Genomic DNA, 16,891 nt, shown 5'->3' on the forward strand with positions numbered 1-16,891 from the left:
CACAAATTATCTTTAAATATATGTCATCCACCCAATTAAAGTATAAGAATTCAGTATTTTCCCTTTTATAAAGGTTATTACATTAGGAATTACAAATAGTAACCAAATAAAATTAAGTGCCTATTTAATTTTAATATCACTTTTTAAATATTTCTAACAGGGAAACTTACAGCATTTCAAAGTATAAAAATATAGGAAAAGTTGTTTTCACATGCGTAAACTGAAAACGTCATCTACATTTTACATATACCCAATTTTGAGTTAAATGTCTCACCAGGTAGGTATTATTAAACCTGTAGCATTTCTAATCCCAGAGAGTATTAGTTCTGATTAACCTTCATTATTGTTCTTCTTGGTCACTCAGTAAAGAAAAAAGGCAGTCTCCACTTTGACCAATATCACTGTACCAATATCCAGCAGCCAAGACAAAGAGCCTTTATATGGTGGTATGAATAAACAATGTGGGCAATATGACACCGCTTAAAATAAGAGTAGGCAGAAAAATGCTTTTATAATGTTTTATAAGTAGGAAATAAAACTTACAAATTGTATAATTAGGTTAAAGTACAGATAGAAAGGAGGGGAAAGCAGAATAGAAAGATTTCATCTATAGAATCAAGATATACCTAAGATTCAAACTTGGCTGCTGTACTAATTACTATCTACATGACCTGAGTTTGAGTTTGTTTCCTTGCATATAAAACGGGAATATATACATCAAACATTATTATAAGGAATACAGAGTAGATGCTTAATGTTGGTCTCATCTCCCTTAACTTTAAAAAAAAATTTTTTTTAATATTTTTGAGAGAGAGAGAGAGAGAGAGAGAGCGAGCATGAGCAGGCGAGGAGCAGAGAAAACAGGAGACACAGAATCCAAAGCAGGCTCCAGGCTCCAAGCTGACAGCAGAGAGCCAGCAGAGAGCCGGATATAGGGCTCGAACCCACAAACCACAAGATCATGACCTGAGCCAAAGTCAGATGCTTAACTGACTGCGCCACCCCGGCGCCCCTCATCTCCCTTTCCTTTAATACAAATGATTATATAATGGTGATAAGAAATGGGTGACTTTTCTCTCCTTCATTTTCCAAACTGCTGAAAATATTAAGCATATCTGAAACAGAATTCTAACTTTTCATGCTCACACCTCTCTGCCACATTACTTTTACTAGCTTTTAAATAAAAAGCTTAAAATCTATGTTGGTGGTGGGGGACATAGGTGGTAGAAGAAAAATTAAAGATACAAGTAAGTTTAAGACCATACCAGCCCAAACACAAAACAAAGAAAAGTACGGAGAGGAAAACAGCAAAAGGAAATGCTGTTTGAGGAAATTCTCCTGACTCAGACAAAGCAGCAAAATGACAACATACCTCTCCTCAATCTAGCTGCAGTTGAAGCTATTCTCTCTTAGCTGGGGTTTAAAAGTATATTATATACAAATACATACAGCCACGCACCCTCTTCCTGCCACTAATGGTCAAAAATTTAAAGGACAGTAAAGAAATTCAGGATGTTTTAACCAAGATAAATCAACACATTGGCTGGGAAACAACTTCACATTAAAATGCACTCATTCCCAAGTGCATTTATTCATCAGCCGACAGTACTAAAAGGGAATGTGTTCCTGAAATACTGAACCTGGTTAATAGCTTCTGCTGCTAGAACTGGAGAAGGCACACTTTGATGCCTGCATCTAACTTCCTTTATCAACAGCCCTCCCTTTGTAGACATGGGTCTAAAAAAGGAACACTAGCAAAAGTATGTAATTCCAAATCACTCGCAGGTGAAAATTTCAAGTTATAAAAAAATTAAACAATAGTAGTAACTATTACTATTATTATAAAAGCTAACATTTGCTCAGCACCCATTGTGTACCAGAAAGCTAAGGACTTTACATGAATTATGTAATGTAAACTTTAAGCCTCTATGAAGATTATTATTGTTAAATCCTCTTGCCTAATGCTCACAGAGCTAGATTTTTTAAAGCGATCTCTATGCCCAGCGTGGGCCTGAACTCACAACCCTGAGAGCGAGTCTCAAGAGTCACATGCACATGCTCTACTGACTGAGCCAGCCAGGTACCCCCCCCCCCCCCCCCAGCTAGATTTTAACTCCATCAGTTTTACTTCAAAGCTTACACTTTTAAACCTTAGCTCATCTCATCTCTTTATTCATATACAATTATAAATGCAACTATGATTTCCTGTGTGTGTATGCGTGTAATACTCAGCAAATCAACAGTAAGCAACAGGCAAGGCTTTTATCCACCTTCACAAACCATTCAACAAACAAATGGCCATCATTCTCTTTCCAATAAATGGTGTTTTGAAAATACTAGTTATATCATCATCTTCCTCAAGAAACTGATGAAAAAAATATGCATTCAGCTTTCAAATAAAAGGATAAACACCATAGAAGGGTAAAAGTGTTAATCTTTTATAAAAGATATATAACCGATAGAATACAGATAAACATCCTTTGTAAACTGTAAAGTACTTTCATCCTAACGCTTCATTACATTTTTTTTATTTTAAATTATTCGTTTCACTCCTGACTTAAGTTTCTGGACTTTGTACAAAAAGTCTTTTAAAAGCTTTTAAAAGCTGTATTTTCAACTTCAATGAAAGATATACATACTAAAGGCTTAATACCTAAAATCACATTTATCACTCCAACCAACTTCAACTGTACCACAATCTAGACTAACAGAATTAAATTACAAGGAAAAAACCACTTATCTATACTTTTCACAAAGTTACTTACAAGATCACAGTTCCAAGAATCCCAAATGAAATGGGAAGGCTACAGCTTGCAAACAGAAGAAGTAGAGCAAAGATTAGTAGAGGGAGAGTATAAAGGAAATATCTCAGAAACACTAATCTTAATCCAGCCTCACTTTCCTCCATCCAGAAGTGTGCACTGCTGCTTCTGTCCTGGCATGCTTCTTTTCTTCCCCCTGAGATCCTCTGCTTTTCTCCTCCTGGAAAGTTATGTCACAGGACTTTTTGTTTTTCTTGCTAACATTTCTCAATTGTCAAAGGATGTCCTATCTTGAATCCTGTCCTTGAAAAGGACAAAAACATAGTATCTCCCCATAATTAAGAGTTCCTCCTAAATTCAAAGATAGTAACTCCATAGTTCAAATTTGGCAGATCTTAGAAAAAAATTAACAGTAGAGCAACTACGACCCTAGAGATGAGAAACACCCTTTTCATGGAGACCCCCACCTTCCTGAAGAAAGACCATGAATTTAATTTGCTATTCTACCTTCTAGGTCTCAAGTGATCTTTACACTTGTTTTTAAGAGAAGAACAGAAATACTTCAGCCAACCAGCAGGGTGAGCTAGTGCTAGAATCAGATTGATTACTGTCAATTTTCTGAAAATTCAAAGATGTAAATGGTCTGTAATATTAAAAGCAACTATTTCTCTCTATTAACAGACAATACATCTAGAACTGCCTTAATCGTTGCTGTATCTCATAACTTTGTAAACATTTACAGATTCCATCTACAAAACAGTCTTTATAGGGATTAATGATAATAAGTGTAAAAAACTAGAGCTCATTTGAATGCCTACCCAAAATATCATAATTGCTATTCTTTATTCTCATGTTTTATTGTATACAGCTATCAATTAAATTAAAAACACTTTTTTAAAAGGACTGGTATAAAATTAGGACTGCATAATTCAGCATACCTATTTCTGAATTCAGGGCAAACTGCTGCCTTTAAGGCTGCCTGAAAAGCAATCATGAGAAAAGCATTCCTACAAAAATAAGATCCACTCTTTTCCTTTGGTCCCACACCCTGAGAAGAGTCTAAATAGGTAACCCTAACACTAATAGTATATCTGGGATAAACCTGATCTTTTCTGACAACCAATCTGTCTAAATTTTAGGTATCCTCACCACTTCTAGTGACTGTCCTTGAGTCTCTCCTCTTCTCATGCTACCCAATACAGTCTCAATTCAACCACACCAAAACTCTTCCTCATATAACTTGAATAACAAATTAAAACTGCAAAATATTTAAGGTTTGCAGATAACAGACTCACTTTGTAATTACTAATAATCTGAGAATAATCCGATTTATCACATGACTAAAATGTAATTAAATCTACTCAGTGTTGAAAATTAAGAAGTAGTTCTTAGAAAAATCAATAATTTAAATGTACCCTAAATGACCAATAAAAGCTTTAAAACCTCAATATGATTTAATAGTTTTTGTTACATTTGATATCCAAAGAAGTTAAAGAACTGAGGGATCCCACCATAAGTGATTTTGCTACTTTTGAATTTCCTAACAGATCTTACAGATCTACTACTATTCAGTAGTAGTGAATCTTAAAAAGTTGCTTTTAACAAGGGCTAATCTAAGTGTCATGTCCATTCACCCAATAAAAAAGCTACCATTACAAAATGAAGGCACTAGCATTACTGTTTTCAGCATCGCATTTCTTATGTAATAATTTGTAGTAATGGCAATTACTTCAAATCTTCCAAGAAGTTCATCAAGCTGTTTTTTTGTTTTTGTTTTTTTTTAATTTCTGGGTCAAGACTGCTTTTTGAAAACCTCACAATTCAAAAGCAACGTTGGCCCCAAATTATCTGAAATGTCTGTATTTTATCTGAAATTATTTCACTGAAAGTCACTTTCACAACTGTATCACCATATCATGTTAATTGAAACTTTTTAACTTCTTGTCACAGAAGTTCTCATTAATATAATAGTATCTAATAAGTGTTTTCAAGCACACTTATTTAAATGTTTTATTTTAACCATTAGCTGCAGTCACCTTTTCATCCCACCAACGTGATCAACGAAAAGAGCAATGAGGTAGAAGTTGAAAAGACAATTTTCCATTATTCACTAACTTAATCATACTTGGTCATTAATATATTATAAAACAGTGGGTAAAACTAGGTGTTCCCTGAGATTCCTTCCACTCCAAAACCACATGATTCAGTAACACATTTTGCCAATGTTGATGTATCTCCTATTCGTTAATACAGTAAGAGTGTTCTCTATTAAAAGATGAAAAGTTAAAGGGGGAAAATCTGTATCTGAAAGAAGCAAGGAAAATGAAAGTTTTAAGTCATATTAAAAAATTCAAATTTTAATTTGAACAGAGATCTAAAGTTAACAATCCAAATGTGCTTTAACCCTGCAATCACATAACTTACTCTTGTTAACGTGACCTGGCCAAAACATTAGTTGTTTCCAAATTCTGTACGTCAAACATTAGTTAATACCAATATACAAAGTATGAGGTAGCCGTAAGTGCAGTGTAACTTTACAATTCTAAAATCCACACTACAGAGGTTTTAACAGGGATACACATATCACTGCATCAACAGTGGTCAAACCTTCATGTTTCACCTATTAAAATGTCGAAATTCTAACTTCCTCATAAAAACTAATTTTTTCTCACCAAAGCTACCAAAGCAGTATTACTGCCATCAACTTCCCTGGATACTTACACATGACACTGAAGGCAAACAGCAGGTTTCCTTTGAGTAACTTGAGTTGTCTATTTTTTGAAATGCTTTCCTTCTTCTTGGACCAAAGAAATGTAACTAAACTACTGCAGAGAGGCAATATACTATTAAGGCAAATCTAATCTATCATCCAGATGCAACAAGCCTGGCATTAGTCAGAACTGGCCAGAAGAGATGATGGTGTTTTGGTATTCCTGTTGTAATTATTGACTTGTATACAAAACAGGACCATCATTTAGGCCCCCATTGTGTTTACCCCCTTGTTGAGTACTTCTCAATGACCACACAAAATTTGAAGTCTAGACATGAAAGTTTTATAACAACTAAATTTATGTCAATATTACTTAGGCAGTTCAAGGAAAGTTTTCCACTAATGCTGCTAAACCATGGATGGATCCCAACACGAGAGTCGTCTGTGGAAGTCTCGTAACAAGAAACCTTTAGCTCCACCACCTAAGTTTCCAATCACTGAGAAGGGTCTGGGACAACTCATCTTCAGGTTCACGGGAGAAGTGGAGCACACCTGCTTTCCTCTGGCAGAGATTAAGCTCCCAGGGACACAAAGGCCAGGGAATCAGACCTGGAGAAGCAAAAAGCTTTAGCTGGACACCCACCAAGCCCCTGGCAACCCAAACACTTTGGGCGATTTACCTCTTGCTGTTACTTCCCAGGCACCTAGCGGCATAAGATCTTGCAGAACAGGGGGAGGGGAGGTCTATGCGGTCCCGGTCCCACGTAAGGGAAGGGGTGTGTGCAGTTAATGCCAGAGCTGGCGCTTCTGGCCCAAACCGAGCAGCCCCGGAGAGGGGTTGGTGACTGCTCTCGGACCGCCCCGTTACTCAGTGCGTTGCAATGGCGACCGCCAGGCTCCCCAAGCCGCCGGATCTCGGCCCCTTCCCCCTACTGCTCACTGGCTGCTCGGCTTCATGTGACTAAACAAAACCCCCAAGTCTAGTGCCCAGCTCAGCCCCTTTGTGTCCGCTACCGGATCCTCCGACGCCGCCGGGAAAAGGTTCCCCCCCCCCCACCCACTCTCCGCCGAGTCCCGCCCCGCGGCGGCGGCCGCCGCTCACCTCAGGCTCCGCCGCCCCCCGCGGCCGCCGCGGCCGCCGCCTCCCCGAACCCGGGGCCCCGGCTCCTTGTGTAGCACCAACTCCGCCTCCTCGGCCGCCGCCGCCATCTTAGCCTGTGCGGCAAAACGCGTCCTTTTGGATGGCTGGGACCCAGCCTAGGGCGTAGCTCCCCGGGCCCGAGCGCCGAAGGTCGGGTCCCCCAAGTTCTTCCGCCACCCTCAATCCCGCCGCCGCCACAGCCCAGAGGCCCGAAACCCACTCGAGTCCCGGAGAATCCGTCCAAATAACCCCTGAAACTCACAGTTTGGTGCCGTGTGCGTCAAACCGGGGCGACGTTGGGAGCGCGCGGCGTCCCCGCGTCACACGCCGCTCTGTACGCTACTCGGCTCCAACGGCCCCCCTCCGCTCCCCGCTTTTCGCCTCCGGCCCCGGTTCCCACGGCGCAGGCGCGCTGCTTTCCCGCCTCTACCGAGCTGCGAGCCGCGGGGGCGGCCAGCGAGGAGTTCTAGGGCGGCTTTGCTCTGGTGGAGCGCCTGGGCCAATTAGACAAACGGGGGCAGCAGAAACAGTGCACCACTGTTCTCGGGTGCCAGAAACCAAACAAGGTCACCTCCCCCAGCGCTGACCTAATCACTCTCAAGGAGGTTCCCGCCCCAAAGTAGGCACGCTCCAAATATGGTGGTGCCCAAACTCTGCAAGACCCAAGCACTTAGGCAAGCCTAGGCCCTTTAAGGTGGAACAGGCCCGTATTTGATTTCCATAATCACTAGAGTGCCAAAATTCCTTTTCTTGTCCTACTGTTGATGAAAAGAGCAAAGGAACTCAAGATTGCCAGTCACAACTGTAATGGCAGAGGAAGGTTTGGATCTTAAGGGAGCCAATTGTTGGGAGATGCTTGATGGCCAGGCGAAGCATCAAATGTGGCAACTCAATTAGCGGAGCAGGCTGCCCTAAAAGGTGCCCTGGGTTTGGCCCAATTTGATTCTTTCATATCTCAAGTGCAGGGAGGATACTTTGTCCCTGTGTTACTCATTATGCCCGAAGTCTCCAAATTAAGGTTATATAAGAAGCACTTGAGATACTGGTTAACCCTTCAAAGAATCAGTAGGTCCCAAAAGAGTTCTGGAAATCATCCTTTTTAACAAGCATCCACCCCAAGAGTCTGAGGACAGAGTTTCACACACTACACTTTGAGAAACACTGACTTGGGGCTATTCTCTTGCTTTCGAACTGAGCAAACAAGAAGTTGCTAACATGTTTGACATGAACCAAAAGTTCCCAAGGAATCTACTAGTCCTGTCTTAATAAATTTTTCATCTTTTCTGAATCTGTTTTCTTCTTTAAACAACAACAACAACAACAAAAAACCTTTCATTAGCTTAGCAACCATCATAAACTGTGCTTCTCCAAACCCTCAAGATGTTACTGGCATTCAGAGAAATACACCATATTTGTGCTTATTTGACAAGAATGAGGGACATTCTCTTTCCTGTATGATCATGACTATCAGCAGCAGCAGACATAGATCCCCAAGAACAGATATTTACACTTGCTGCATTAATTAATAATAAAAATGGCTAACACTTTTGAGTGCTTACTAGGTACCAAACATTGCTCCAACTCATTTAATTTCATTACAACCTAATGAGGCAAAGGGAGGCTAGGTAATTTTCTCAAAGTCACGAAGCTCTTTAGACTCTTTAAAATGTGAATTTTCCTTCTTTATTTACACAAATGGGTAAATAATACTATATAAATGAAATTTTTTTTTTCAGCCAATTGAGAGGGGTCATTTTTCAGCCAATTGAGAGGGGAATGACCCTCTGGGTCATTTCATCTGCGGAATCATTAAAATCAGACATTCTCCATTTACTATTAGACTTACAATCAATAAAAATCCTATGTACTATGAAAATTTTCATGACATTGTATCCGTACAGAAGCAGTTACCATAAAAACAAAAAAACAAAAACAAAAACAAAAAAAGCCAACAAACTCTGTTGCTTCCGTTGTGAACATACACTATCAATTAACTGATGGGCAGGCGGATCTTGCCACAAGCAAACAGAACCACTTAGAAGTCAACCATGATCAGGAACTTGTCTCACTAATGATGCTGTTTGTTGATACTAGAATCCAGCAACTAAATTGTAATGCTATAGATATGGTAGTACAAGTAATAGTGGTAATTATAATAGTAAAAGTAGCACTAGTTGATGAAATTATTTACAAAATAGATGTCAAAAAGCTTGATAAGGGTGGAAAGCTTGAATAAGGTAATGCAAAAAGAAAACAAATATGTAAGCAACTGGAAAAATCCAAGGACGAGGTATGTAGTACAGTGCCAAAATAGTTAAAGACATTGAAAGGAAATGGCAGTTGAGAATAAACATCAAGATGTTGTAAACAGTTTGACCCTGGGAGAAAATTCACAAAGCACCTCTACTCACTGTAATAAAATAATGCTCTGATAAGTGCATCTGACTAAGAATCTTTTAAAAGAAAGAAAGAGGAAAGTTATTCCAGTGAATGGAATTACCCAAGAAAAGATCCGAAGTAAGCTGTAGTCTCAAATGATACAGGTGAGAAGAAAATGCAGTTTGATGTTGGATAAAAGCAGGTAGTTCTCCACATTCTAGTACTTCCAAATTCCAGGCAAAAAGAGAAAGTAAAAACCTTGATTAATCTACTATCGTAGTAGTAAAGTCAAGGTTTGGATTTATCTTAGGGCCTCACTAGTTCTGGACTCCCCTCTGAGTACCGAGACTATAAGGCAGTCTTATTTGTAGCACTGCAAATATTAGAATGTTTGTCAATTGGGGTGGAAGTAGAAGGATGTTTGGCATAGAGAAAGATGAGGTCAATAGAAATCAAGTCTTATATTTAATTTTGTCTCACATTAACATCAGCACAGAGCCTTATACAGAGCAAGCATGAAATAAATAATTGTGCTCAACCAACATTCACCAATTGCTTACTCCATGAAAAGCACCGTACGGGCACTGCAGCGAAAAGAAGAAGACCATTTGCCATACATATTTAATAAACAGTAGTTGAATGCCGGAGGAGTTTTTACGGTCCAATAAAAGAACTAGACAAAAAATATAATCAACTCTCAACTTACCAGGGAGGGGGAAGCTGAGGTAATAGATAACAAAGATTTCAAAATCATAGTTATAACAAAACCTTGTAAAACATGGTACAATAGACAGATAGATAGTATACATGTATTTTTTAATATTTAGTAAAAATTACATCTAATATTGAGGAACACATTTACTACTCTATCTCATCAACATATTAGAAGTAGACCATGAAAGTATATAAGCTTGTTCACAGAACACGTGTAGAGAAAGAAAACAGTGGACCATGGAAAGTTAAATAAAAAATATTTAAGGAATAAGTAGAGAAGTCCAAGAAACAAGAAATGGAGGGAGAGGGGTGCCTGGGTGGCTCAGATGGTTAAGTGTCCGACTCTAGATTTCAGCTCAGGTCATGATCTCATGGCTCATGAGATAGAGCCCTGTGTGGGGCTCTGTGGAGACAGCACGGAGCCTGCTTAAGATTCTTTCTCTCCCTCTCTTTCTGCCCCTCCCCCACCTCTCTCAAAGGAAAAAAAAAAAAGAAAAGAAATGGAGGGACAGAGGCATAAAAGGAGATTCAGGCACAAGTGTAACATCACCAAAGCCAAGGAAATATTGGTAACGGCTTACCACCATTACAAATAACCTCAATGGCTTCACACAGTAAAGTTTCATTATTATTCAGGTCACACTCCACTGCAGTGAGTGGGAAGGAGAGGGGAGGCCTCAAAGCAGTTATTCTCGCACCTAAGTTCCTTCCACCATTTGGTTTTGCCATCCGCGAAGGTCTTAGAGTCTCCTACTAGATCCTCTGCAAAGAGACAGAGAGTACACATGGAGAATCATGAGTGCAGTAAGTTGAAGTGGCCAAGCCCAGAAGTGGCACAAATCACTTCTCACTTTCCACTAGTCAGCAATTTAATCACATGGTCCCACTTAACTGCAGGCGGAGCCTAGGAAATGTAGTTAGGCAGTGTGCCCTGGAGGAAAAGGAAATGGGACTGGCGAACACAAAGCAGAGGCTCTGCACATCCTGCAAAGATGTAGCAAAGAGGTTATGAAAGATAAGTGGTGTCCACTGGGTATACAAGATCATTGGTGACCTTGGTAAGAGCAAGGTCAGTGGAGTGACTCAGCCACGGCAGTGGGTTCAGTAACAAACGAAAAGGAAAGAAGGGGAAATCGCAACTGAGCCACTGGACTCGTAAGGCTGACAGACTAATGTGAGGCTATAGGTAAATGCCACTGCTCAAGGATTCTTGGCAACCAACCAGCCAGCTTTCTCCTGGTTAGAAGAAAGCCCTCAGTAGGACTTCATCAAATTTCCACACACATTAAATTTGAGAAATGCCTTTATTGTTTATTTTTTCCACAGGGAAAGATTCCAGATGTTCTGGGATATTTGGTTGAGATCCATCCAAGGAAAAAGGGCATCTGCAATTTCAGCCATCCCATGTGCTTTACTATAGAAAATGAACATAAAATAGTAAGCCAATATGTTGCATTACACGTGTTGATTTCTTTAGTAATCAATAATTAGGAGATATAACTGTATAAATCTGTTCCTTTTTACTATATTCTAATAATTAGAACTTTGACTCTGGTATCTCTAGCTCAATTTGTAAATGAAATTAAATATCTTCCAAATAAACCTTAAAATCTCTGTCGTATATTACTTAAATTTTATAAGTACATTGAAGAAGGAAAAGAACAGTAGTTACAACCTTTATTTAATTTTTAAAATATTATTTATTTTTGACAGGTTGGGGGCAAGGAGCAGAGAGAGAGGGAGACAGAGGAGCAGAAGCAGGCTCTGAGCAGAGAGCCTGATGCAGGGCTCAAACTCAGGAACTGTGAGATCATGACCTGAGCTAAAGTCAGACGCTTAACTAACTGGGCCACCCAGGCACCCCAGTAGTTACAACCTTTAAAATTTTTTTTTAATGTTTTACTTATTTTTGAAAGAGAGACAGAGTGCGAGTGGGGGAGGGGCAGCGAGAGAGGGAGACACAGAATTGGAAGCAGGCTCCAGGCTCTGAGCTGTCAGCACAGAGCCTGACGCAGGGCTCAAACTCACGAATCGAAGTTGGACGCTTAACTGACTGAGCCACCCAGGTGCCTCCAGTACCTATCTATCTTTAAAATATCTTGGGGCGCCTGGGTGGTGCAGTCGGTTAAGCGTCTGACTTCAGCCAGGTCACGATCTCGTGGTCCGGGAGTTCGAGCCCCGCGTCAGGCTCTGGGCTGATGGCTCGGAGCCTGGAGCCTGTTTCCGATTCTGTGTCTCCCTCTCTCTCTGCCCCTCCTCCGTTCATGCTCTGTCTCTCTCTGTCCCAAAAAAAATAAATAAAAACGTTGAAAAAAATTTTTTTGAAATATCTTTAATCTATCTTTAAAAAATAGATTTAGGAAAAATTTAGTCTGAAATTAAAATACAGGTTAAAAATATGACACAATAATGTCATCTTCATTTTTCTTATCCATTTCTCTTTTTATTCCAGAACATTAAATTTTTTCTTACAAACTCTGTCAGATGCATTCCTGATTGACATACCTCACTTCAACATAGAAGAATGGTTTTGGTCTCCAGGTAGCTAATGAATTTAATCCTTTTCTACTACGACCTGAATGGTGTATTGAAAATATAGAGCCATTCTCTTTTCTAATATTCACATGGTGCCTACAATGTTCCAGGTATGTACTGGGCTCCTTGGAAGATATGACAGTAACCAGAACACTCTCGACTCTCAAAAATGCCTTATGGTCAAACAGATCAAAAGTCACATGCTCAAAGTGCTGCTTGCATTTTAAAGTTGACAAAGAAAGAGGTCAGCTTATTGTTCAACTAGTGCCTCATGTGATAACGATAATGCCATGGAGTCATTTTCCTCTAGGGTTTGGCTCTTAGCTTTGCAGGTTGGGAATCAATTAGACCATAATTGATCAAGCTCAGGTCCATGAAACATATGAGACAAGTGCATAAATCACATGTTAATATATTAATTTACAGTAAAAGTTTTGACTGCCAACCATAATAGAATTCTCAGACAGATTGATCAACACATTCCCTCCCCTGTAGAGAAGGGTGCCAGGAACACCAAATTACTTGCTCAGTGAGCATGGAATGATATGAAAATGATCTTAACAGATGGTGTCATGAAACTTTGATAGCAAACTGCACTCTGCCATGAAGATGTACCTGTCAAGGGAACTTGAACTGTTAGTCTGTTCAATCACTTATTTTCCTTAAAGATATATAACAATATATTAAAACAAAACAAAACAAAGATGGATGGGCACCTGGCTGGTTCAGTCAGTGGAGCATACAACTTTTGATCTTGGGGTTGTAAGTTTGAGGCCCATGTTGGATATAGAGACTACTTAAAAATAAAATCTTAAAAAAAAAAAAAAAGATGGAGGGGCAACTGGGTGGCTCAGTCAGTTGAGCGTCCGACTTAGCCTCAGGTCACAATCTCACGGTTCATGAATCCAAGCCCCCATTCGGGCTCTGTGCTGACAGCTCAGAGTCTGGAGCCCGCTTCAGATTCTGTGTCTCCCTCTCCCTACCCTCCGTTGCTCATGTGCACACACAGACACACACACTCTCTCTCTCTCAAAAAAAAAAAATATATATATAACATCAAAAAAATTTTTTAATAAAAAATAAAAAAATTTTTAAAAGATGAAGTGTTTTGTAATCCATATTCCATCAGTTCCATAGCACTTTCTTTTAAATATTGTAACAGCTCTGAAATCAAAATGTTTTACAAATCTTAGATTGTAAGTGGCATTTTTTTCTTTTTTAGGGGTTCATAAAATAATGGCATACCTTTCAACTGGCAATGCCTTAGAATAACTGACATTTTTAGAAACTCCTCAAATTCTGTTTTGGTAAGGTGACTTTCATAAACTCAGTTGCCCTAGTATATCATTACTTACTAAGTTTAAAACCTATGTCAAGCTTTTGTCTTCTCGATTCATTTGATCAGTTATAATTGGGCTATGTTCCCAAAAGATACAGAATATTGAAGGATAGTTCATACACAAGCACTTTCTTTGCTACTAAAGTAACCCAGAAGTAACCTTCATGGGTTTTGTTACCACTTTCCGCTGCAGGACAGATAAAACTGCCGCAAAGTTCCTTAAGGGATACTTGAGAACAGGTCCTTCCAACTACCCATCACTCCCCTGATATGACGAGCTATCTTCAGTGGCTATAGTGAGCCTTCTGCTGGAAGTGACTGCCTTCCACACAGCACCACCATTTTTTTTTGCCAGGCACCTCCATAGCCTAACTGTCAATCTGGAATACACATGGTGCTAAGGCAGCGCTGGGACCCCTAGTCTAACCTTCATTTCCATGGACTATTTTTTTTTTAAATACCTACCACATGTCAGGCTTTTTACTAGTCACTGCAGAGACTGTAGTGAAAAATCCACATGTTCACTACGTACAGCTGTGGAGTTTGTGCACTACACAAAGATACTCAGCCAAGCAGGAAGTGGAGGCTAAAATCCAGCCTGTTTTCCACTCACCAAATTGTGCCCATAGTGCAGGGCTGAATTTTTCTTCAGGAAAGGATGCTGTTTTCCTCCTACAAAAGTGCCTTTCCTTGTGGAGCAATCCTCACACCTGTGGGTCTGCACTACACATTTACAATTCTTCTGCACAAAGCATCACCTATTTTTTTTTAAGTATTTATTTATTTATTTATTTATTTATTTTTTGAGAGAAAGTGAAAATGGAGGAAGGGCAAAGAGAGGGAGGGAGGGGGAGAGAGAGAGAGAGAGAGAGAGAGAGAGAGAGGGAGAGAGACAGAGACACAGAGACACAGAGAGAGAGAGAATTCCAAGTAAACTCCATTCTGTCAGTGTGGAGCCAGACCCAGGGTTTGAACCATAAACCATGAGATCATTACCTGAGCCAATATCAAGAATCAGATGCTTAACTGACTGAGCCACCCAGGCACCCCTAGAGCATCACCTTTTTAACCTCTCTGCCAGAGAGTCTTTCTTGGTGTTTCCACTTCACACAAAGGGAATTGATAGGCTACTTGGTCCTAAATACTCATTCTCTGCCCTCAAGGAGCTTACAGTCTAATGGAGGGAGATGAACGAAGAAAAAGACCATTGGGGTGTGTGTGATAAATGTAAGACAGGAGTAAGCACACAGTAGGGCCTTGGAAACACGAAGGAGGAGGACCTAAGCTAGTCTGGGGGATCAGAGAAGGCTCTCCTTGCCTGGAATCATCTTTCTACTCCTTCACCTGGTCTAACTCCTATTCATCCTTCAAGTTGCAGTTGAATATCCCTGTCTCAGAGAGGCTTTGCCCCACTCCCTTACTTCACACCCACATACCTCTTTGTTTTCCCTTTGTTATACTTGTCTTCTACGTACAGTAACCCCCACCACGACTGAACAAATAGAGCCCCCAAATTCGATTTCATAAATTACAAGTTCATATTATTATGAGATTAATGAAACAACTGGAGTGAGCCTGTATAATTTGCTGGCTAGAGTTCCAGAGGTCTGGCTGTGTGATTAAAATTCATCCTCGGCTCAGCTAGAGTTTGGAGCAATCTGCTGGTACTTAACCTCTCCAGCTTAAATATAGTAGGAGTGATTCTAGGTCCTGTAACTAGCCAGGAATTCCAAAATCACAGCACTGATTCTAGGAATCTTTCAGTTACTTTCAGTTAGTCGGCACCCATTTCACTTGCTTAATCCAGGAAGATTGGGTTGAGAGAATATTGGGAATACAGAATCCCACTTCTTCCACTTCACCTTGTCTCTCTCCATCCCAATTTAAGAATGTTAGTCTAACTTATATGAAAATGGAAACTGGGCAGAGGACAGGATTAATGGCCAGATGTATTACACTGGTTTTGCATTATCAGGGAACATGATTTTATTAGATGTTATTTTCTACATCATCGTAGATATGGATTTTACTTACTAAGACTCACAAGACTCACTTGTTTATGTCCTTTTCCTCCTGTAGACTCTATGCTACATGAGGGTGTTAGATACCCATATTGTATCTCTTACTCATAGTGCAGTTTTTAACTCATAGTAGTTGTTTAACAAACATTTGCTGAACTGAGCTGATGTTATAGCTAAGCTAAGATTTACAAGACTTCTAAAAGCTAGCTTGCGGAAAAGAGCTGGAGGGAAATTTTCTATGTAGAAGGAGCATATGAAAAATACCTAAGAAGAGCAAGAGAGGGTGGTATATTTGGGGAATGGCACGTAATTCACACGGCTAGAATATAGCACACAACTGGAGAGTGGGGAATGCTAAGAATTGAAACTGAAAGGGAAAGCAGACGTTGGATCTCAAAGGTCAAGAACCTTGGATTTTACCCTAAAGGCAATTAGGAAATGACTGATGAAGTTTTCAAAGGAAATTATAAGATTAGAAAGGTCTACTATGTAAAAAAAAATTATTTTATTATTGTTTTAAACTTTTTTTGTATTTTTTATTAAGTCGGCTCCATGCCCAACATGGGACTTGATCTCACAATCCTGAGATCAAGAGTTGCACACTTTACCAACTGAGCCAGGCAGGCACCCCCTTAAAAAATTTATTGAAGGGAGTAAAACTTCAGGCAGAGAAAGAGTGGGATATTTTCAGGATAGAATGTGGTGCCCATATAACCATAGCACATGTTAAAGGAAATTGTCCTGCCCTCAGCCCACGTGGATAGTTCTCAGCAACTCTCCTTTGTACTTTGTGAGCCTGCTCCCTCTAACACTTGGCTGCAGTGACTGGCCAATTCATAGGCTGGCAAGTGGTCTATGATGTAACCAGCATGGAAAATACTAATCGCGATAGTGTGGCAGTGTGGCATTGTGATAGACAAATAGATAAATGGAAGAGAATAGAGGGCCCAGATATAGACCCACAAATACATGGTCAATTAATTTTCAGCAAAGGAGAAAAGGTAATTCAGTTAAGAATCATCTTTTCAACAAATGATACTGGAAAAAATGAATATCCATATGCAAACTTTGAAACCATATATAAAAATTAACTCAAAACAAATCATAGACCTCATGTAAAACCTAAATTAGAAAACTTCTAGGAAGAAAAAAACCTTTGTGAACTCAAGTTAGGCAAGGATTTCTGAAATAATGACACCAAACACACTACTCATAAAAGAAAAAAATGATAAAATGAACTTCATCAAAATTAAGAATTTTTGTTCTTTGAGAGACTGTTAAGAGAATGAA

At 39.6% G+C, this 16,891-nt stretch overlaps 1 protein-coding gene across 25 annotated transcripts in view; it reads right to left on the minus strand.

Annotated features, from left to right (window-relative positions):
* The window catches only part of ZNF644 (zinc finger protein 644), a 103,428-nt gene extending 96,242 nt beyond the window's left edge, over positions 1 to 7,186 (minus strand). For 6 of the 25 annotated variants that reach the window (XM_027058651.2, XM_027058634.2, XM_053214404.1 and 3 more), the window contains exon 1: positions 6,876 to 7,186. The gene's annotated coding sequence lies outside the window, so the exon portion shown is untranslated. Of the gene's footprint in view, positions 1 to 2,765; positions 6,515 to 6,574 lie in introns of those variants that run through there. The other 19 variants (XM_053214402.1, XM_053214399.1, XM_053214398.1 and 16 more) reach the window with 8 other exon arrangements.
* Positions 7,187 to 16,891: the final 9,705 nt, after the last annotated feature.

The sequence above is a fragment of the Acinonyx jubatus genome, chromosome C1 (genome assembly GCF_027475565.1).
Source record: "Acinonyx jubatus isolate Ajub_Pintada_27869175 chromosome C1, VMU_Ajub_asm_v1.0, whole genome shotgun sequence".
NCBI classification, from domain to species: domain Eukaryota; kingdom Metazoa; phylum Chordata; class Mammalia; order Carnivora; family Felidae; genus Acinonyx; species Acinonyx jubatus.